At 41.0% G+C, this 24,683-nt stretch overlaps 1 protein-coding gene across 1 annotated transcript in view; it reads left to right on the top strand.

Annotated features, from left to right (window-relative positions):
- Positions 1–24,683, top strand: part of LOC139548267 (zinc finger protein ZFP2-like) — a 211,544-nt gene that overhangs the window by 81,770 nt on the left and 105,091 nt on the right. The gene's annotated exons all lie outside the window — the stretch shown is intronic.

The raw sequence follows: 24,683 nt of genomic DNA on the forward strand, positions 1-24,683 counted from the left end.
ATAGATGACGTCCCACACCGTAGCAGCATAGCCTTTATGTCATTATTATAGATGACGTCCCACACCGTAGCAGCATAGCCTTTATGTCATTATTATAGATGACATCCCACACCGTAGCAGCATAGCCTTTATGTCATTATTATAGATGACATCCCACACCGTAGCAGCATAGCCTTTATGTCATTATTATAGATGACATCCCACACCGTAGAAGCATAGCCTTTATGTCATTATTATAGATGACATCCCACACCGTAGCAGCATAGCCTTTATGTCATTATTATAGATGACATCCCACACCGTAGCAGCATAGCCTTTATGTCATTATTATAGATGACGTCCCACACCGTAGCAGCATAGCCTTTATGTTATTATTATAGATGACATCCCACACCGTAGCAGCATAGCCTTTATGTCATTATTATAGATGACGTCCCACACCGTAGCAGCATAGCCTTTATGTCATTATTATAGATGACGTCCCACACCGTAGCAGCATAGCCTTTATGTCATTATTATAGATGACATCCCACACCGTAGCAGCATAGCCCTTATGTCATTATTATAGAAGACATCCCACACTGTAGCAGCATAGCATTTATGTCATTATTATAGATGACATCCCACACCGTAGCAGCATAGCCTTTATGTCATTATTATAGATGACATCCCACACCGTAGCACGTAGCAGCATAGCCTTTATGTCATTATTATGGATGACATCCCACACCGTAGCAGCATAGCCTTTATGTCATTATTATAGATGACGTCCCACACCGTAGCAGCATAGCCTTTATGTCATTATTATAGATGACATCCCACACCGTAGCAGCATAGCCTTTATGTCATTATTATGGATGACATCCCACACCGTAGCAGCATAGCCTTTATGTCATTATTATAGATGACATCCCACACCGTAGCAGCATAGCCTTTATGTCATTATTATAGATGACATCCCACACCGTAGTAGCATAGCCTTTATGTCATTATTATAGATGACGTCCCACACCGTAGCAGCATAGCCTTTATGTCATTATTATAGATGACGTCCCACACCGTAGCAGCATAGCCTTTATGTCATTATTATAGATGACGTCCCACACCGTAGCAGCATAGCCTTTATGTCATTATTATAGATGACATCCCACACCGTAGCAGCATAGCCTTTATGTCATTATTATAGATGACGTCCCACACCGTAGCAGCATAGCCTTTATGTCATTATTATAGATGACATCCCACACCGTAGCAGCATAGCCTTTATGTCATTATTATAGATGACGTCCCACACCGTAGCAGCATAGCCTTTATGTCATTATTATAGATGACATCCCACACCGTAGCAGCATAGCCTTTATGTCATTATTATAGATGACATCCCACACCGTAGCAGCATAGCCTTTATGTCATTATTATAGATGACGTCCCACACCGTAGCAGCATAGCCTTTATGTCATTATTATAGATGACATCCCACACCGTAGCAGCATAGCCTTTATGTCATTATTATAGATGACATCCCACACCGTAGCAGCATAGCCTTTATGTCATTATTATAGATGACATCCCACACCGTAGCAGCATAGCCTTTATGTCATTATTATAGATGACGTCCCACACCGTAGCAGCATAGCCTTTATGTCATTATTATAGATGACGTCCCACACCGTAGCAGCATAGCCTTTATGTCATTATTATAGATGACGTCCCACACCGTAGCAGCATAGCCTTTATGTCATTATTATAGATGACGTCCCACACCGTAGCAGCATAGCCTGTATGTCATTATTATAGATGACATCCCACACCGTAGCAGCATAGCCTTTATGTCACTATTATAGATGACATCCCACACCGTAGCAGCATAGCCTTTATGTCATTATTATAGATGACGTCCCACACCGTAGCAGCATAGCCTTTATGTCATTATTATAGATGACGTCCCACACCGTAGCAGCATAGCCTTTATGTCATTATTATAGATGACGTCCCACACCGTAGCAGCATAGCCTTTATGTCATTATTATAGATGACATCCCACACCGTAGCAGCATAGCCTTTATGTCATTATTATAGATGACATCCCACATCGTAGCAGCATAGCCTTTATGTCATTATTATAGATGACATCCCACACCGCAGCAGCAGAGCCTTTATGTCATTATTATAGATGACATCCCACACCGTAGCAGCATAGCCTTTATGTCATTATTATAGATGACGTCCCACACCGTAGCACGTAGCAGCATAGCCTTTATGTCATTATTATAGATGACATTCCACACCGTAGCAGCATAGCCTTTATGTCATTATTATAGAAGACATCCCACACCGTAGCAGCATAGCCTTTATGTCATTATTATAGATGACATCCCACACCGTAGCAGCATAGCAGCATAGCCTTTATGTCATTATTATAGATGACGTCCCACACCGTAGCAGCATAGCCTTTATGTCATTATTATAGATGACATCCCACACCGTAGCAGCATAGCCTTTATGTCATTATTATAGATGACATCCCACACCGTAGCAGCATAGCCTTTATGTCATTATTATAGATGACGTCCCACACCGTAGCAGCATAGCCTTTATGTCATTATTATAGATGACGTCCCACACCGTAGCAGCATAGCCTTTATGTCATTATTATAGATGACATCCCACACCGTAGCAGCATAGCCTTTATGTCATTATTATAGATGACATCCCACACCGTAGCAGCATAGCCTTTATGTCATTATTATAGATGACATCCCACACCGTAGCAGCATAGCCTTTATGTCATTATTATAGATGACATCCCACACCGTAGCAGCATAGCCTTTATGTCATTATTATAGATGACGTCCCACACCGTAGCAGCATAGCCTTTATGTCATTATTATAGATGACATCCCACACCGTAGCAGCATAGCCTTTATGTCATTATTATAGATGACATCCCACACCGTAGCAGCATAGCCTTTATGTCATTATTATAGATGACATCCCACACCGTAGCAGCATAGCCTTTATGTCACTATTATAGATGACATCCCACACCGTAGCAGCATAGCCTTTATGTCATTATTATAGATGACGTCCCACACCGTAGCAGCATAGCCTTTATGTCATTATTATAGATGACATCCCACACCGTAGCAGCATAGCCTTTATGTCACTATTATAGATGACATCCCACACCGTAGCAGCATAGCCTTTATGTCATTATTATAGATGACGTCCCACACCGTAGAAGCATAACCTTTATGTCATTATTATAGATGACATCCCACACCGTAGCACGTAGCAGCATAGCCTTTATGTCATTATTATAGATGACGTCCCACACCGTAGCAGCATAGCCTTTATGTCATTATTATAGATGACATCCCACACCGTAGCAGCATAGCCTTTATGTCATTATTATAGATGACGTCCCACACCGTAGCAGCATAGCCTTTATGTCATTATTATAGATGACATCCCACACCGTAGCAGCATAGCCTTTATGTCATTATTATAGATGACATCCCACACCGTAGCAGCATAGCCTTTATGTCATTATTATAGATGACGTCCCACACCGTAGCAGCATAGCCTTTATGTCATTATTATAGATGACGTCCCACACCGTAGCAGCATAGCCTTTATGTCATTATTATAGATGACATCCCACACCGTAGCAGCATAGCCTTTATGTCATTATTATAGATGACATCCCACACCGTAGCAGCATAGCCTTTATGTCATTATTATAGATGACATCCCACACCGTAGCAGCATAGCCTTTATGTCATTATTATAGATGACATCCCACACCGTAGCAGCATAGCCTTTATGTCATTATTATAGATGACGTCCCACACCGTAGCAGCATAGCCTTTATGTCATTATTATAGATGACATCCCACACCGTAGCAGCATAGCCTTTATGTCATTATTATAGATGACATCCCACACCGTAGCAGCATAGCCTTTATGTCATTATTATAGATGACGTCCCACAACGTAGCAGCATAGCCTTTATGTCATTATTATAGATGACATCCCACACCGTAGCAGCATAGCCTTTATGTCATTATTATAGATGACATCCCACACCGTAGCAGCATAGCCTTTATGTCATTATTATAGATGACATCCCACACCGTAGCAGCATAGCCTTTATGTCATTATTATAGATGACATCCCACACCGTAGCAGCATAGCCTTTATGTCATTATTATAGATGACATCCCACACCGTAGCAGCATAGCCTGTATGTCATTATTATAGATGACATCCCACACCGTAGCAGCATAGCCTTTATGTCACTATTATAGATGACATCCCACACCGTAGCAGCATAGCCTTTATGTCATTATTATAGATGACGTCCCACACCGTAGCAGCATAGCCTTTATGTCATTATTATAGATGACATCCCACACCGTAGCAGCATAGCCTTTATGTCATTATTATAGATGACATCCCACACCGTAGCAGCATAGCCTTTATGTCATTATTATAGATGACGTCCCACACCGTAGCAGCATAGCCTTTATGTCATTATTATAGATGACGTCCCACACCGTAGCAGCATAGCCTTTATGTCATTATTATAGATGACATCCCACACCGTAGCAGCATAGCCTTTATGTCATTATTATAGATGACATCCCACACCGTAGCAGCATAGCCTTTATGTCATTATTATAGATGACATCCCACACCGTAGCAGCATAGCCTTTATGTCATTATTATAGATGACATCCCACACCGTAGCAGCATAGCCTTTATGTCATTATTATAGATGACATCCCACACCGTAGCAGCATAGCCTTTATGTCATTATTATAGATGACGTCCCACACCGTAGCAGCATAGCCTTTATGTCATTATTATAGATGACATCCCACACCGTAGCAGCATAGCCTTTATGTCATTATTATAGATGACATCCCACACCGTAGCAGCATAGCCTTTATGTCATTATTATAGATGACATCCCACACCGTAGCAGCATAGCCTTTATGTCACTATTATAGATGACATCCCACACCGTAGCAGCATAGCCTTTATGTCATTATTATAGATGACGTCCCACACCGTAGCAGCATAGCCTTTATGTCATTATTATAGATGACATCCCACACCGTAGCAGCATAGCCTTTATGTCACTATTATATATGACATCCCACACGGTAGCAGCATAGCCTTTATGTCATTATTATAGATGACGTCCCACACCGTAGAAGCATAACCTTTATGTCATTATTATAGATGACATCCCACACCGTAGCACGTAGCAGCATAGCCTTTATGTCATTATTATAGATGACGTCCCACACCGTAGCAGCATAGCCTTTATGTCATTATTATAGATGACATCCCACACCGTAGCAGCATAGCCTTTATGTCATTATTATAGATGACGTCCCACACCGTAGCAGCATAGCCTTTATGTCATTATTATAGATGACATCCCACACCGTAGCAGCATAGCCTTTATGTCATTATTATAGATGACATCCCACACCGTAGCAGCATAGCCTTTATGTCATTATTATAGATGACATCCCACACCGTAGCAGCATAGCCTTTATGTCATTATTATAGATGACGTCCCACACCGTAACAGCATAGCCTTTATGTCATTATTATAGATGACATCCCACACCGTAGCAGCATAGCCTTTATGTCATTATTATAGATGACATCCCACACCGTAGCAGCATAGCCTTTATGTCATTATTATAGATGACATCCCACACCGTAGCAGCATAGCCTTTATGTCATTATTATAGATGACATCCCACACCGTAGCAGCATAGCCTTTATGTCATTATTATAGATGACATCCCAAACCGTAGCAGCATAGCCTTTATGTCATTATTATAGATGACGTCCCACACCGTAGCAGCATAGCCTTTATGTCATTATTATAGATGACATCCCACACCGTAGCAGCATAGCCTTTATGTCATTATTATAGATGACATCCCACACCGTAGCAGCATAGCCTTTATGTCATTATTATAGATGACGTCCCACACCGTAGCAGCATAGCCTTTATGTCATTATTATAGATGACATCCCACACCGTAGCAGCATAGCCTTTATGTCATTATTATAGATGACATCCCACACCGTAGCAGCATAGCCTTTATGTCATTATTATAGATGACATCCCACACCGTAGCAGCATAGCCTTTATGTCATTATTATAGATGACATCCCACACCGTAGCAGCATAGCCTTTATGTCATTATTATAGATGACATCCCACACCGTAGCAGCATAGCCTGTATGTCATTATTATAGATGACATCCCACACCGTAGCAGCATAGCCTTTATGTCACTATTATAGATGACATCCCACACCGTAGCAGCATAGCCTTTATGTCATTATTATAGATGACGTCCCACACCGTAGCAGCATAGCCTTTATGTCATTATTATAGATGACATCCCACACCGTAGCAGCATAGCCTTTATGTCATTATTATAGATGACATCCCACACCGTAGCAGCATAGCCTGTATGTCATTATTATAGATGACATTCCACACCGTAGCAGCATAGCCTTTATGTCATTATTATAGATGACATCCCACACCGTAGCAGCATAGCCTGTATGTCATTATTATAGATGACATCCCACACCGTAGCAGCATAGCCTTTATGTCATTATTATAGATGACATCCCACACCGTAGAAGCATAGCCTTTATGTCATTATTATAGATGACATCCCACACCGTAGCAGCATAGCCTTTATGTCATTATTATAGATGACGTCCCACACCGTAGCAGCATAGCCTTTATGTCATTATTATAGATGACGTCCCACACCGTAGCAGCATAGCCTTTATGTCATTATTATAGATGACGTCCCACACCGTAGCAGCATAGCCTTTATGTCATTATTATAGATGACGTCCCACACCGTAGCAGCATAGCCTTTATGTCATTATTATAGATGACATCCCACACCGTAGCAGCATAGCCTTTATGTCATTATTATAGATGACGTCCCACACCGTAGCAGCATAGCCTTTATGTCATTATTATAGATGACATCCCACACCGTAGCACGTAGCAGCATAGCCTTTATGTTATTATTATAGATGACATCCCACACCGTAGCAGCATAGCCTTTATGTCATTATTATAGATGACATCCCACACCGTAGCAGCATAGCCTTTATGTCATTATTATAGATGACATCCCACACCGTAGCACGTAGCAGCATAGCCTTTATGTCATTATTATAGATGACATCCCACACCGTAGCACGTAGCAGCATAGCCTTTATGTTATTATTATAGATGACGTCCCACACCGTAGCAGCATAGCCTTTATGTCATTATTATAGATGACATCCCACACCGTAGCAGCATAGCCTTTATGTCATTATTATAGATGACATCCCACACCGTAGCAGCATAGCCTTTATGTCATTATTATAGATGACATCCCACACCATAGCACGTAGCAGCATAGCCTTTGTGTCATTATTATAGATGACATCCCACACACTGTAGCAGCATAGCCTTTATGTCATTATTATAGATGACATCCCACACCGTAGCAGCATAGCCTTTATGTCATTATTATAGATGACATCCCACACCATAGCACGTAGCAGCATAGCCTTTATGTCATTATTATAGATGACATCCCACACCGTAGCAGCATAGCCTTTATGTCATTATTATAGATGACATCCCACACCATAGCACGTAGCAGCATAGCCTTTGTGTCATTATTATAGATGACATCCCACACACTGTAGCAGCATAGCCTTTATGTCATTATTATAGATGACATCCCACACCGTAGCAGCATAGCCTTTATGTCATTATTATAGATGACATCCCACACCATAGCACGTAGCAGCATAGCCTTTATGTCATTATTATAGATGACATCCCACACCGTAGCAGCATAGCCTTTATGTCATTATTATAGATGACATCCCACACCATAGCACGTAGCAGCATAGCCTTTATGTCATTATTATAGATGACATCCCACACACCGTAGCAGCATAGCCTTTATGTCATTATTATAGATGACATCCCACACCATAGCAGCATAGCCTTTATGTCATTATTATAGATGACGTCCCACACCGTAGCAGCATAGCCTTTATGTCATTATTATAGATGACGTCCCACACCGTAGCAGCATAGCCTTTATGTCATTATTATAGATGACGTCCCACACCGTAGCAGCATAGCCTTTATGTCATTATTATAGATGACATCCCACACCGTAGCAGCATAGCCTTTATGTCATTATTATAGATGACGTCCCACACCGTAGCAGCATAGCCTTTATGTCATTATTATAGATGACGTCCCACACCGTAGCAGCATAGCCTTTATGTCATTATTATAGATGACATCCCACACCGTAGCAGCATAGCCTTTATGTCATTATTATAGATGACATCCCACACCGTAGCAGCATAGCCTTTATGTCATTATTATAGATGACATCCCACACCGTAGCAGCATAGCCTTTATGTCATTATTATAGATGACATCCCACACCGTAGCAGCATAGCCTGTATGTCATTATTATAGATGACATCCCACACCGTAGCAGCATAGCCTTTATGTCACTATTATAGATGACATCCCACACCGTAGCAGCATAGCCTTTATGTCATTATTATAGATGACGTCCCACACCGTAGCAGCATAGCCTTTATGTCATTATTATAGATGACGTCCCACACCGTAGCAGCATAGCCTTTATGTCATTATTATAGATGACATCCCACACCGTAGCAGCATAGCCTTTATGTCATTATTATAGATGACATCCCACACCGTAGCAGCATAGCCTGTATGTCATTATTATAGATGACATCCCACACCGTAGCAGCATAGCCTTTATGTCATTATTATAGATGACATCCCACACCGTAGCAGCATAGCCTGTATGTCATTATTATAGATGACATCCCACACCGTAGCAGCATAGCCTTTATGTCATTATTATAGATGACATCCCACACCGTAGCAGCATAGCCTTTATGTCATTATTATAGATGACATCCCACACCGTAGCAGCATAGCCTTTATGTCATTATTATAGATGACATCCCACACCGTAGCAGCATAGCCTTTATGTCATTATTATAGATGACATCCCACACCGTAGCAGCATAGCCTTTATGTCATTATTATAGATGACGTCCCACACCGTAGCAGCATAGCCTTTATGTCATTATTATAGATGACGTCCCACACCGTAGCAGCATAGCCTTTATGTCATTATTATAGATGACGTCCCACACCGTAGCAGCATAGCCTTTATGTCATTATTATAGATGACATCCCACACCGTAGCAGCATAGCCTTTATGTCATTATTATAGATGACATCCCACACCGTAGCAGCATAGCCTTTATGTCATTATTATAGATGACGTCCCACACCGTAGCAGCATAGCCTTTATGTCATTATTATAGATGACATCCCACACCGTAGCACGTAGCAGCATAGCCTTTATGTTATTATTATAGATGACATCCCACACCGTAGCAGCATAGCCTTTATGTCATTATTATAGATGACATCCCACACCGTAGCAGCATAGCCTTTATGTCATTATTATAGATGACATCCCACACCGTAGCACGTAGCAGCATAGCCTTTATGTCATTATTATAGATGACATCCCACACCGTAGCACGTAGCAGCATAGCCTTTATGTTATTATTATAGATGACGTCCCACACCGTAGCAGCATAGCCTTTATGTCATTATTATAGATGACATCCCACACCGTAGCAGCATAGCCTTTATGTCATTATTATAGATGACATCCCACACCGTAGCAGCATAGCCTTTATGTCATTATTATAGATGACATCCCACACCATAGCACGTAGCAGCATAGCCTTTGTGTCATTATTATAGATGACATCGCACACACTGTAGCAGCATAGCCTTTATGTCATTATTATAGATGACATCCCACACCGTAGCAGCATAGCCTTTATGTCATTATTATAGATGACATCCCACACCATAGCACGTAGCAGCATAGCCTTTATGTCATTATTATAGATGACATCCCACACCGTAGCAGCATAGCCTTTATGTCATTATTATAGATGACATCCCACACCATAGCACGTAGCAGCATAGCCTTTGTGTCATTATTATAGATGACATCCCACACACTGTAGCAGCATAGCCTTTATGTCATTATTATAGATGACATCCCACACCGTAGCAGCATAGCCTTTATGTCATTATTATAGATGACATCCCACACCATAGCACGTAGCAGCATAGCCTTTATGTCATTATTATAGATGACATCCCACACCGTAGCAGCATAGCCTTTATGTCATTATTATAGATGACATCCCACACCATAGCACGTAGCAGCATAGCCTTTATGTCATTATTATAGATGACATCCCACACACCGTAGCAGCATAGCCTTTATGTCATTATTATAGATGACATCCCACACCATAGCAGCATAGCCTTTATGTCATTATTATAGATGACGTCCCACACCGTAGCAGCATAGCCTTTATGTCATTATTATAGATGACGTCCCACACCGTAGCAGCATAGCCTTTATGTCATTATTATAGATGACGTCCCACACCGTAGCAGCATAGCCTTTATGTCATTATTATAGATGACATCCCACACCGTAGCAGCATAGCCTTTATGTCATTATTATAGATGACGTCCCACACCGTAGCAGCATAGCCTTTATGTCATTATTATAGATGACATCCCACACCGTAGCAGCATAGCCTTTATGTCATTATTATAGATGACATCCCACACCGTAGCAGCATAGCCTTTATGTCATTATTATAGATGACATCCCACACCGTAGCAGCATAGCCTTTATGTCATTATTATAGATGACATCCCACACCGTAGCAGCATAGCCTTTATGTCATTATTATAGATGACATCCCACACCGTAGCAGCATAGCCTGTATGTCATTATTATAGATGACATCCCACACCGTAGCAGCATAGCCTTTATGTCACTATTATAGATGACATCCCACACCGTAGCAGCATAGCCTTTATGTCATTATTATAGATGACGTCCCACACCGTAGCAGCATAGCCTTTATGTCATTATTATAGATGACGTCCCACACCGTAGCAGCATAGCCTTTATGTCATTATTATAGATGACATCCCACACCGTAGCAGCATAGCCTTTATGTCATTATTATAGATGACATCCCACACCGTAGCAGCATAGCCTGTATGTCATTATTATAGATGACATCCCACACCGTAGCAGCATAGCCTTTATGTCATTATTATAGATGACATCCCACACCGTAGCAGCATAGCCTGTATGTCATTATTATAGATGACATCCCACACCGTAGCAGCATAGCCTTTATGTCATTATTATAGATGACATCCCACACCGTAGCAGCATAGCCTTTATGTCATTATTATAGATGACATCCCACACCGTAGCAGCATAGCCTTTATGTCATTATTATAGATGACATCCCACACCGTAGCAGCATAGCCTTTATGTCACTATTATAGATGACATCCCACACCGTAGCAGCATAGCCTTTATGTCATTATTATAGATGACGTCCCACACCGTAGCAGCATAGCCTTTATGTCATTATTATAGATGACATCCCACACCGTAGCAGCATAGCCTTTATGTCACTATTATAGATGACATCCCACACCGTAGCAGCATAGCCTTTATGTCATTATTATAGATGACGTCCCACACCGTAGAAGCATAACCTTTATGTCATTATTATAGATGACATCCCACACCGTAGCACGTAGCAGCATAGCCTTTATGTCATTATTATAGATGACGTCCCACACCGTAGCAGCATAGCCTTTATGTCATTATTATAGATGACATCCCACACCGTAGCAGCATAGCCTTTATGTCATTATTATAGATGACGTCCCACACCGTAGCAGCATAGCCTTTATGTCATTATTATAGATGACATCCCACACCGTAGCAGCATAGCCTTTATGTCATTATTATAGATGACGTCCCACACCGTAGCAGCATAGCCTTTATGTCATTATTATAGATGACGTCCCACACCGTAGCAGCATAGCCTTTATGTCATTATTATAGATGACGTCCCACACCGTAGCAGCATAGCCTTTATGTCATTATTATAGATGACATCCCACACCGTAGCAGCATAGCCTTTATGTCATTATTATAGATGACATCCCACACCGTAGCAGCATAGCCTTTATGTCATTATTATAGATGACGTCCCACACCGTAGCAGCATAGCCTTTATGTCATTATTATAGATGACGTCCCACACCGTAGCAGCATAGCCTTTATGTCATTATTATAGATGACGTCCCACACCGTAACACGTAGCATCATAGCCTTTATGTCATTATTATAGATGACATCCCACACCGTAGCAGCATAGTATTTATGTCATTATTAAAGATGACATCCCACACCGCAGCAGCATAGCCTTTATGTCATTATTATAGATGACATCCCACACCGTAGCAGCATAGCCTTTATGTCATTATTATAGATGACATCCCACACCGTAGCAGCATAGCCTTTATGTCATTATTATAGATGACATCCCACACCGTAGCAGCATAGCCTTTATGTCATTATTATAGATGACGTCCCACACCGTAGCAGCATAGCCTTTATGTCATTATTATAGATGACGTCCCACACCGTAGCAGCATAGCCTTTATGTCATTATTATAGATGACATCCCACACCGTAGCAGCATAGCCTTTATGTCATTATTATAGATGACATCCCACACCGTAGCAGCATAGCCTTTATGTCATTATTATAGATGACATCCCACACCGTAGCAGCATAGCCTTTATGTCATTATTATAGATGACATCCCACACCGTAGCAGCATAGCCTTTATGTCATTATTATAGATGACATCCCACACCGTAGCAGCATAGCCTTTATGTCATTATTATAGATGACGTCCCACACCGTAGCAGCATAGCCTTTATGTCATTATTATAGATGACGTCCCACACCGTAGCAGCATAGCCTTTATGTCATTATTATAGATGACATCCCACACCGTAGCAGCATAGCCTTTATGTCATTATTATAGATGACGTCCCACACCGTAGCAGCATAGCCTTTATGTCATTATTATAGATGACATCCCACACCGTAGCAGCATAGCCTTTATGTCATTATTATAGATGACATCCCACACCGTAGCAGCATAGCCTTTATGTCATTATTATAGATGACATCCCACACCGTAGCAGCATAGCCTTTATGTCATTATTATAGATGACATCCCACACCGTAGCAGCATAGCCTTTATGTCATTATTATAGATGACATCCCACACCGTAGCAGCATAGCCTGTATGTCATTATTATAGATGACATCCCACACCGTAGCAGCATAGCCTTTATGTCACTATTATAGATGACATCCCACACCGTAGCAGCATAGCCTTTATGTCATTATTATAGATGACGTCCCACACCGTAGCAGCATAGCCTTTATGTCATTATTATAGATGACATCCCACACCGTAGCAGCATAGCCTTTATGTCATTATTATAGATGACATCCCACACCGTAGCAGCATAGCCTGTATGTCATTATTATAGATGACATCCCACACCGTAGCAGCATAGCCTTTATGTCATTATTATAGATGACATCCCACACCGTAGCAGCATAGCCTGTATGTCATTATTATAGATGACATCCCACACCGTAGCAGCATAGCCTTTATGTCATTATTATAGATGACATCCCACACCGTAGCAGCATAGCCTTTATGTCATTATTATAGATGACATCCCACACCGTAGCAGCATAGCCTTTATGTCATTATTATAGATGACGTCCCACACCGTAGCAGCATAGCCTTTATGTCATTATTATAGATGACGTCCCACACCGTAGCAGCATAGCCTTTATGTCATTATTATAGATGACGTCCCACACCGTAGCAGCATAGCCTTTATGTCATTATTATAGATGACGTCCCACACCGTAGCAGCATAGCCTTTATGTCATTATTATAGATGACATCCCACACCGTAGCAGCATAGCCTTTATGTCATTATTATAGATGACATCCCACACCGTAGCACGTAGCAGCATAGCCTTTATGTTATTATTATAGATGACATCCCACACCGTAGCAGCATAGCCTTTATGTCATTATTATAGATGACATCCCACACCGTAGCAGCATAGCCTTTATGTCATTATTATAGATGACATCCCACACCGTAGCACGTAGCAGCATAGCCTTTATGTCATTATTATAGATGACATCCCACACCGTAGCACGTAGCAGCATAGCCTTTATGTTATTATTATAGATGACGTCCCACACCGTAGCAGCATAGCCTTTATGTCACTATTATAGATGACATCCCACACCGTAGCAGCATAGCCTTTATGTCATTATTATAGATGACATCCCACACCGTAGCAGCATAGCCTTTATGTCATTATTATAGATGACATCCCACACCATAGCACGTAGCAGCATAGCCTTTGTGTCATTATTATAGATGACATCCCACACACTGTAGCAGCATAGCCTTTATGTCATTATTATAGATGACATCCCACACCGTAGCAGCATAGCCTTTATGTCATTATTATAGATGACATCCCACACCATAGCACGTAGCAGCATAGCCTTTATGTCATTATTATAGATGACATCCCACACCGTAGCAGCATAGCCTTTATGTCATTATTATAGATGACATCCCACACCATAGCACGTAGCAGCATAGCCTTTATGTAATTATTATAGATGACATCCCACACACCGTACCAGCATAGCCTTTATGTCATTATTATAGATGACATCCCACACCATAGCAGCATAGCCTTTATGTCATTATTATAGATGACGTCCCACACCGTAGCAGCATAGCCTTTATGTCATTATTATAGATGACGTCCCACACCGTAGCAGCATAGCCTTTATGTCATTATTATAGATGACATCCCACACCGTAGCAGCATAGCCTTTATGTCATTATTATAGATGACATCCCACACCGTAGCAGCATAGCCTTTATGTCATTATTATAGATGACGTCCCACACCGTAGCAGCATAGCCTTTATGTCATTATTATAGATGACATCCCACACCGTAGCAGCATAGCCTTTATGTCATTATTATAGATGACATCCCACACCGTAGCAGCATAGCCTTTATGTCATTATTATAGATGACATCCCACACCGTAGCAGCATAGCCTTTATGTCATTATTATAGATGACATCCCACACCGTAGCAGCATAGCCTGTATGTCATTATTATAGATGACATCCCACACCGTAGCAGCATAGCCTTTATGTCACTATTATAGATGACATCCCACACCGTAGCAGCATAGCCTTTATGTCATTATTATAGATGACGTCCCACACCGTAGCAGCATAGCCTTTATGTCATTATTATAGATGACATCCCACACCGTAGCAGCATAGCCTTTATGTCATTATTATAGATGACATCCCACACCGTAGCAGCATAGCCTTTATGTCATTATTATAGATGACGTCCCACACCGTAGCAGCATAGCCTTTATGTCATTATTATAGATGACGTCCCACACCGTAGCAGCATAGCCTTTATGTCATTATTATAGATGACGTCCCACACCGTAGCAGCATAGCCTTTATGTTATTATTATAGATGACATCCCACACCGTAGCAGCATAGCCTTTATGTCATTATTATAGATGACGTCCCACACCGTAGCAGCATAGCCTTTATGTCATTATTATAGATGACATCCCACACCGTAGCACGTAGCAGCATAGCCTTTATGTTATTATTATAGATGACATCCCACACCGTAGCAGCATAGCCTTTATGTCATTATTATAGATGACATCCCACACCGTAGCAGCATAGCCTTTATGTCATTATTATAGATGACATCCCACACCGTAGCACGTAGCAGCATAGCCTTTATGTCATTATTATAGATGACATCCCACACCGTAACACGTAGCAGCATAGCCTTTATGTTATTATTATAGATGACGTCCCACACCGTAGCAGCATAGCCTTTATGTCATTATTATAGATGACATCCCACACCGTAGCAGCATAGCCTTTATGTCATTATTATAGATGACATCCCACACCGTAGCAGCATAGCCTTTATGTCATTATTATAGATGACATCCCACACCGTAGCAGCATAGCCTGTATGTCATTATTATAGATGACATCCCAAACCGTAGCAGCATAGCCTTTATGTCACTATTATAGATGACATCCCACACACCGTAGCAGCATAGCCTTTATGTCATTATTATAGATGACGTCCCACACCGTAGCAGCATAGCCTTTATGTCATTATTATAGATGACGTCCCACACCGTAGCAGCATAGCCTTTATGTCATTATTATAGATGACATCCCACACCGTAGCAGCATAGCCTGTATGTCATTATTATAGATGACATCCCACACCGTAGCAGCATAGCCTTTATGTCATTATTATAGATGACATCCCACACCGTAGCAGCATAGCCTTTATGTCATTATTATAGATGACATCCCACACCGTAGCAGCATAGCCTGTATGTCATTATTATAGATGACATCCCACACCGTAGCAGCATAGCCTTTATGTCATTATTATAGATGACATCCCACACCGTAGCAGCATAGCCTTTATGTCATTATTATAGATGACATCCCACACCGTAGCAGCATAGCCTTTATGTCATTATTATAGATGACATCCCACACCGTAGCACGTAGCAGCATAGCCTTTATGTCATTATTATAGATGACATCCCACACCGTAACACGTAGCAGCATAGCCTTTATGTTATTATTATAGATGACGTCCCACACCGTAGCAGCATAGCCTTTATGTCATTATTATAGATGACATCCCACACCGTAGCAGCATAGCCTTTATGTCATTATTATAGATGACATCCCACACCGTAGCAGCATAGCCTTTATGTCATTATTATAGATGACATCCCACACCGTAGCAGCATAGCCTGTATGTCATTATTATAGATGACATCCCACACCGTAGCAGCATAGCCTTTATGTCACTATTATAGATGACATCCCACACCGTAGCAGCATAGCCTTTATGTCATTATTATAGATGACGTCCCACACCGTAGCAGCATAGCCTTTATGTCATTATTATAGATGACGTCCCACACCGTAGCAGCATAGCCTTTATGTCATTATTATAGATGACATCCCACACCGTAGCAGCATAGCCTGTATGTCATTATTATAGATGACATCCCACACCGTAGCAGCATAGCCTTTATGTCATTATTATAGATGACATCCCACACCGTAGCAGCATAGCCTTTATGTCATTATTATAGATGACATCCCACACCGTAGCAGCATAGCCTGTATGTCATTATTATAGATGACATCCCACACCGTAGCAGCATAGCCTTTATGTCATTATTATAGATGACATCCCACACCGTAGCAGCATAGCCTTTATGTCATTATTATAGATGACATCCCACACCGTAGCAGCATAGCCTTTATGTCATTATTATAGATGACATCCCACACCGTAGCAGCATAGCCTTTATGTCATTATTATAGATGACGTCCCACACCGTAGCAGCATAGCCTTTATGTCATTATTATAGATGACGTCCCACACCGTAGCAGCATAGCCTTTATGTCATTATTATAGATGACGTCCCACACCGTAGCAGCATAGCCTTTATGTCATTATTATAGATGACATCCCACACCGTAGCAGCATAGCCTTTATGTCATTATTATAGATGACATCCCACACCGTAGCAGCATAGCCTTTATGTCATTATTATAGATGACGTCCCACACCGTAGCAGCATAGCCTTTATGTCATTATTATAGATGACATCCCACACCGTAGCACGTAGCAGCATAGCCTTTATGTTATTATTATAGATGACATCCCACACCGTAGCAGCATAGCCTTTATGTCATTATTATAGATGACATCCCACACCGTAGCAGCATAGCCTTTATGTCATTATTATAGATGACATCCCACACCGTAGCAGCATAGCCTTTATGTCATTATTATAGATGACATCCCACACCGTAGCAGCATAGCCTTTATGTCATTATTATAGATGACATCCCACACCGTAGCAGCATAGCCTTTATGTCATTATTATAGATGACATCCCACACCGTAGCACGTAGCAGCATAGCCTTTATGTTATTATTATAGATGACGTCCCACACCGTAGCAGCATAGCCTTTATGTCATTATTATAGATGACATCCCACACCGTAGCAGCATAGCCTTTATGTCATTATTATAGATGACATCCCACACCGTAGCAGCATAGCCTTTATGTCATTATTATAGATGACATCCCACACCATAGCACGTAGCAGCATAGCCTTTGTGTCATTATTATAGATGACATCCCACACACTGTAGCAGCATAGCCTTTATGTCATTATTATAGATGACATCCCACACCGTAGCAGCATAGCCTTTATGTCATTATTATAGATGACATCCCACACCATAGCACGTAGCAGCATAGCCTTTATGTCATTATTATAGATGACATCCCACACCGTAGCAGCATAGCCTTTATGTCATTATTATAGATGACATCCCACACCATAGCACGTAGCAGCATAGCCTTTATGTCATTATTATAGATGACATCCCACACACCGTAGCAGCATAGCCTTTATGTCATTATTATAGATGACATCCCACACCATAGCAGCATAGCCTTTATGTCATTATTATAGATGACGTCCCACACCGTAGCAGCATAGCCTTTATGTCATTATTATAGATGACGTCCCACACCGTAGCAGCATAGCCTTTATGTCATTATTATAGATGACGTCCCACACCGTAGCAGCATAGCCTTTATGTCATTATTATAGATGACGTCCCACACCGTAGCAGCATAGCCTTTATGTCATTATTATAGATGACGTCCCACACCGTAGCAGCATAGCCTTTATGTCATTATTATAGATGACATCCCACACCGTAGCAGCATAGCCTTTATGTCATTATTATAGATGACATCCCACACCGTAGCAGCATAGCCTTTATGTCATTATTATAGATGACGTCCCACACCGTAGCAGCATAGCCTTTATGTCATTATTATAGATGACGTCCCACACCGTAGCAGCATAGCCTTTATGTCATTATTATAGATGACGTCCCACACCGTAACACGTAGCATCATAGCCTTTATGTCATTATTATAGATGACATCCCACACCGTAGCAGCATAGTATTTATGTCATTATTATAGATGACGTCCCACACCGCAGCAGCATAGCCTTTATGTCATTATTATAGATGACATCCCACACCGTAGCAGCATAGCCTTAATGTCATTATTATAGATGACATCCCACACCGTAGCACGTAGCAGCATAGCCTTTATGTCATTATTATAGATGACATCCCACACCGTAGCAGCATAGCAGCATAGCCTTTATGTCATTATTATAGATGACATCCCAAACCGTAGCAGCATAGCCTTTATGTCATTATTATAGATGACGTCCCACACCGTAGCACGTAGCAGCATAGCCTTTATGTCATTATTATAGATGACATCCCACACCGTAGCAGCATAGCCTTTATGTCATTATTATAGATGACATCCCACACCGTAGCAGCATAGCCTTTATGTCATTATTATAGATGACGTCCCACACCGTAGCAGCATAGCCTTTATGTCATTATTATAGATGACATCCCACACCGTAGCAGCATAGCCTTTATGTCATTATTATAGATGACGTCCCACACCGTAGCAGCATAGCCTTTATGTCATTATTATAGATGACATCCCACACCGTAGCAGCATAGCCTTTATGTCATTATTATAGATGACATCCCACACCGTAGCAGCATAGCCTTTATGTCATTATTATAGATGACGTCCCACACCGTAGCAGCATAGCCTTTATGTCATTATTATAGATGACATCCCACACCGTAGCAGCATAGCCTTTATGTCATTATTATAGATGACATCCCACACCGTAGCAGCATAGCCTTTATGTCATTATTATAGATGACGTCCCACACCGTAGCAGCATAGCCTTTATGTCATTATTATAGATGACATCCCACACCGTAGCAGCATAGCCTTTATGTCATTATTATAGATGACATCCCACACCGTAGCAGCATAGCCTTTATGTCATTATTATAGATGACGTCCCACACCGTAGCAGCATAGCCTTTATGTCATTATTATAGATGACATCCCACACCGTAGCAGCATAGCCTTTATGTCATTATTATAGATGACATCCCACACCGTAGCAGCATAGCCTTTATGTCAATATTATAGATGACATCCCACACCGTAGCAGCATAGCCTGTATGTCATTATTATAGATGACATCCCACACCGTAGCAGCATAGCCTTTATGTCATTATTATAGATGACATCCCACACCGTAGCAGCATAGCCTTTATGTCATTATTATAGATGACATCCCACACCGTAGCAGCATAGCCTTTATGTCATTATTATAGATGACGTCCCACACCGTAGCAGCATAGCCTCTATGTCATTATTATAGATGACATCCCACACCGTAGCAGCATAGCCTGTATGTCATTATTATAGATGACATCCCACACCGTAGCAGCATAGCCTTTATGTCATTATTATAGATGACATCCCACACCGTAGCAGCATAGCCTGTATGTCATTATTATAGATGACATCCCACACCGTAGCAGCATAGCCTTTATGTCATTATTATAGATGACGTCCCACACCGTAGCAGCATAGCCTTTATGTCATTATTATAGATGACATCCCACACCGTAGCAGCATAGCCTTTATGTCATTATTATAGATGACATCCCACACCGTAGCAGCATAGCCTTTATGTCATTATTATAGATGACGTCCCACACCGTAGCAGCATAGCCTTTATGTCATTATTGTAGATGACATCCCACACCGTAGCAGCATAGCCTTTATGTCATTATTATAGATGACATCCCACACCGTAGCACGTAGCAGCATAGCCTTTATGTCATTATTATAGATGACATCCCACACCGTAGCAGCATAGCCTTTATGTCATTATTATAGATGACGTCCCACACCGTAGCAGCATAGCCTTTATGTCATTATTATAGATGACATCCCACACCGTAGCAGCATAGCCTTTATGTCATTATTATAGATGACATCCCACACCGTAGCAGCATAGCCTTTATGTCATTATTATAGATGACATCCCACACCGTAGCAGCATAGCCTTTATGTCATTATTATAGATGACATCCCACACCGTAGCAGCATAGCCTTTATGTCATTATTATAGATGACATCCCACACCGTAGCAGCATAGCCTTTATGTCATTATTATAGATGACGTCCCACACCGTAGCAGCATAGCCTTTATGTCATTATTATAGATGACATCCCACACCGTAGCAGCATAGCCTTTATGTCATTATTATAGATGACATCCCACACCGTAGCAGCATAGCCTTTATGTCATTATTATAGATGACATCCCACACCGTAGCAGCATAGCCTTTATGTCATTATTATAGATGACATTCCACACCGTAGCACGTAGCAGCATAGCCTTTATGTCATTATTATAGATGACATCCCACACCGTAGCAGCATAGCCTTTATGTCATTATTATAGATGACATCCCACACCGTAGCAGCATAGCCTTTATGTCATTATTATAGATGACATCCCACACCGTAGCAGCATAGCCTTTATGTCATTATTATAGATGACATCCCACACCGTAGCAGCATAGCCTTTATGTCATTATTATAGATGACATCCCACACCGTAGCAGCATAGCCTTTATGTCATTATTATAGATGACATCCCACACCGTAGCAGCATAGCCTTTATGTCATTATTATAGATGACATCCCACACCGTAGCAGCATAGCCTTTATGTCATTATTATAGATGACATCCCACACCGTAGCAGCATAGCCTTTATGTCATTATTATAGATGACATCCCACACCGTAACACGTAGCAGCATAGCCTTTATGTCATTATTATAGATGACATCCCAACCCTTAGCACGTAGCAGCATAGCCTTTATGTCATTATTATAGATGACATCCCACACCGTAGCAGCATAGCCTTTATGTCATTATTATAGATGACATCCCACACCGTAGCACGTAGCAGCATAGCCTTTATGTCATTATTATAGATGACATCCCACACCGTAACACGTAGCAGCATAGCCTTTATGTCATTATTATAGATGACATCCCACACCGTAACACGTAGCAGCATAGCCTTTATGTCATTATTATAGATGACATCCCACACCGTAGCAGCATAGCCTTTATGTCATTATTATAGATGACATCCCACACCGTAGCAGCATAGCCTTTATGTCATTATTATAGATGACATCCCACACCGTAGCAGCATAGCTTTTATGTCATTATTATAGATGACATCCCACACCATAGCAGCATAGCCTTTATGTCATTATTATAGATGACATCCCACACCGTAGCAGGATAGCCTTTATGTCATTATTATAGATGACGTCCCACACCGTAGCAGCATAGCCTTTATGTCATTATTATAGATGACATCCCACACCGTAGCAGCATAGCCTTTATGTCATTATTATAGATGACATCCCACACCATAGCAGCATAGCCTTTATGTCATTATTATAGATGACATCCCACACCGTAGCAGCATAGCCTTTATGTCATTATTATAGATGACGTCCCACACCATAGCAGCATAGCCTTTATGTCATTATTATAGATGACGTCCCACACCGTAGCAGCATAGCCTTTATGTCATTATTATAGATGACATCCCACACCGTAGCAGCATAGCCTTTATGTCATTATTATAGATGACATCCCACACCGTAGCAGCATAGCCTTTATGTCATTATTATAGATGACGTCCCACACCGTAGCAGCATAGCCTTTATGTCATTATTATAGATGACATCCCACACCGTAGCAGCATAGCCTTTATGTCATTATTATAGATGACGTCCCACACCGTAGCAGCATAGCCTTTATGTCATTATTATAGATGACGTCCCACACCGTAGCAGCATAGCCTTTATGTCATTATTTTAGATGACATCCCACACCGTAGCAGCATAGCCTTTATGTCATTATTATAGATGACATCCCACACCGTAGCAGCATAGCCTTTATGTCATTATTATAGATGACATCCCACACCGTAGCAGCATAGCCTTTATGTCATTATTATAGATGACATCCCACACCGTAGCAGCATAGCCTTTATGTCATTATTATAGATGACATCCCACACCGTAGCAGCATAGCCTTTATGTCATTATTATAGATGACGTCCCACACCGTAGCAGCATAGCCTTTATGTCACTTACTAAACCACTGGCCGTGTTTGAGAGCATCAAATCCATGCTGCATTGTGGGTAAATGGTGACTGGCTGACTGATTTATAAATAATAATGAGTAGTTATTTATGATTTATAGTGATTTGTAGATCAATCATTCGCCTGCAATGTCAAACCAGCCCAATACCAAAACAAATCAGGTGGTTGTTCGATGAAATTAATCTTCAGACGTCATTTATCACGTGCTGCTGATAAAGTGATACAGGCATCAGCACACTGCTTTGAAGTTTACTGCTTTCAAGGCCTCGTACCTCCGGTATCAAACGTAACATATCTTAGAGTTGACGAAACAAAAAGGAGCAAGCAGGTTGATTTCCTCTGTCATCTTGAGCCCACGGCAAGAAGGCACCAGAGCCTACCGTGCTGACAGGTTCCCACTAGATAACACAACCACACAGTTAATGAAAAGCATGAGGTGAAGCTTGAGCTAGATATCAACCTATCGAGCTAGTGTGACCTTCCTGGTCCCTCAAGTCAGTGAGTCAACACAGGAAGGAGCAATGGATGGATAGTTCATTTATTTACAAAGCTGCAATGATGGGACACACACAGTATGGATGAATGATCAGTAGTGACGGGATATAAATAGCACTCCCACAGCAATTCTACATTAATCTGCCCTATAATATACTAACAAAAAAACTATTGAAGTGTCTACCAAAGTTATTGTGATCGTATAGTGGATTTAACAATTCCTACTAATTCCTAATTTACTATAATAAATGAATCAATTGTTTCCATGTGTCTCATATTCACTCCATCAGAATAAACTGTCATCCATTTTACTATCAAAATATATCAAATTAACCTGGAAAATGACTCAATGTCCCCCTCTGGTGGCGAGGAAGTATAATACACCTAAACTAACAAAACCGGGCTAATAAAGTGGCTGGTGTTCATGAATTTATAAAACATATACTCTATACATTTGTCATAAATGACCTGCATTGATGAGACACACAGTGTGGATGAATGATCAGTAGTCGACAGGGTAAAAATAGCACTCCTAAAGAAGATGCATTTTCCAGTTAGATACCAACTTGAAAGAGGGAACTTTACCATAAAACCCAGATGGAAAACTGAGATTTGGCAAATAACATACAAAGAGAGGCTTACTTGACACCAAACCAACAACAGTAGTTACTAAAACATAAATTGCTAATGTATGATTTAAAAGGTGGATTTTATGATGTAATGTCAACTTTATATATTTCTATCCCGGGACTATTCAATTTTGAACTCACCCACA

The sequence above is a fragment of the Salvelinus alpinus genome, chromosome 2 (assembly GCF_045679555.1).
Source record: "Salvelinus alpinus chromosome 2, SLU_Salpinus.1, whole genome shotgun sequence".
In the NCBI taxonomy this organism is placed as follows: Eukaryota; Metazoa; Chordata; class Actinopteri; order Salmoniformes; family Salmonidae; genus Salvelinus; species Salvelinus alpinus.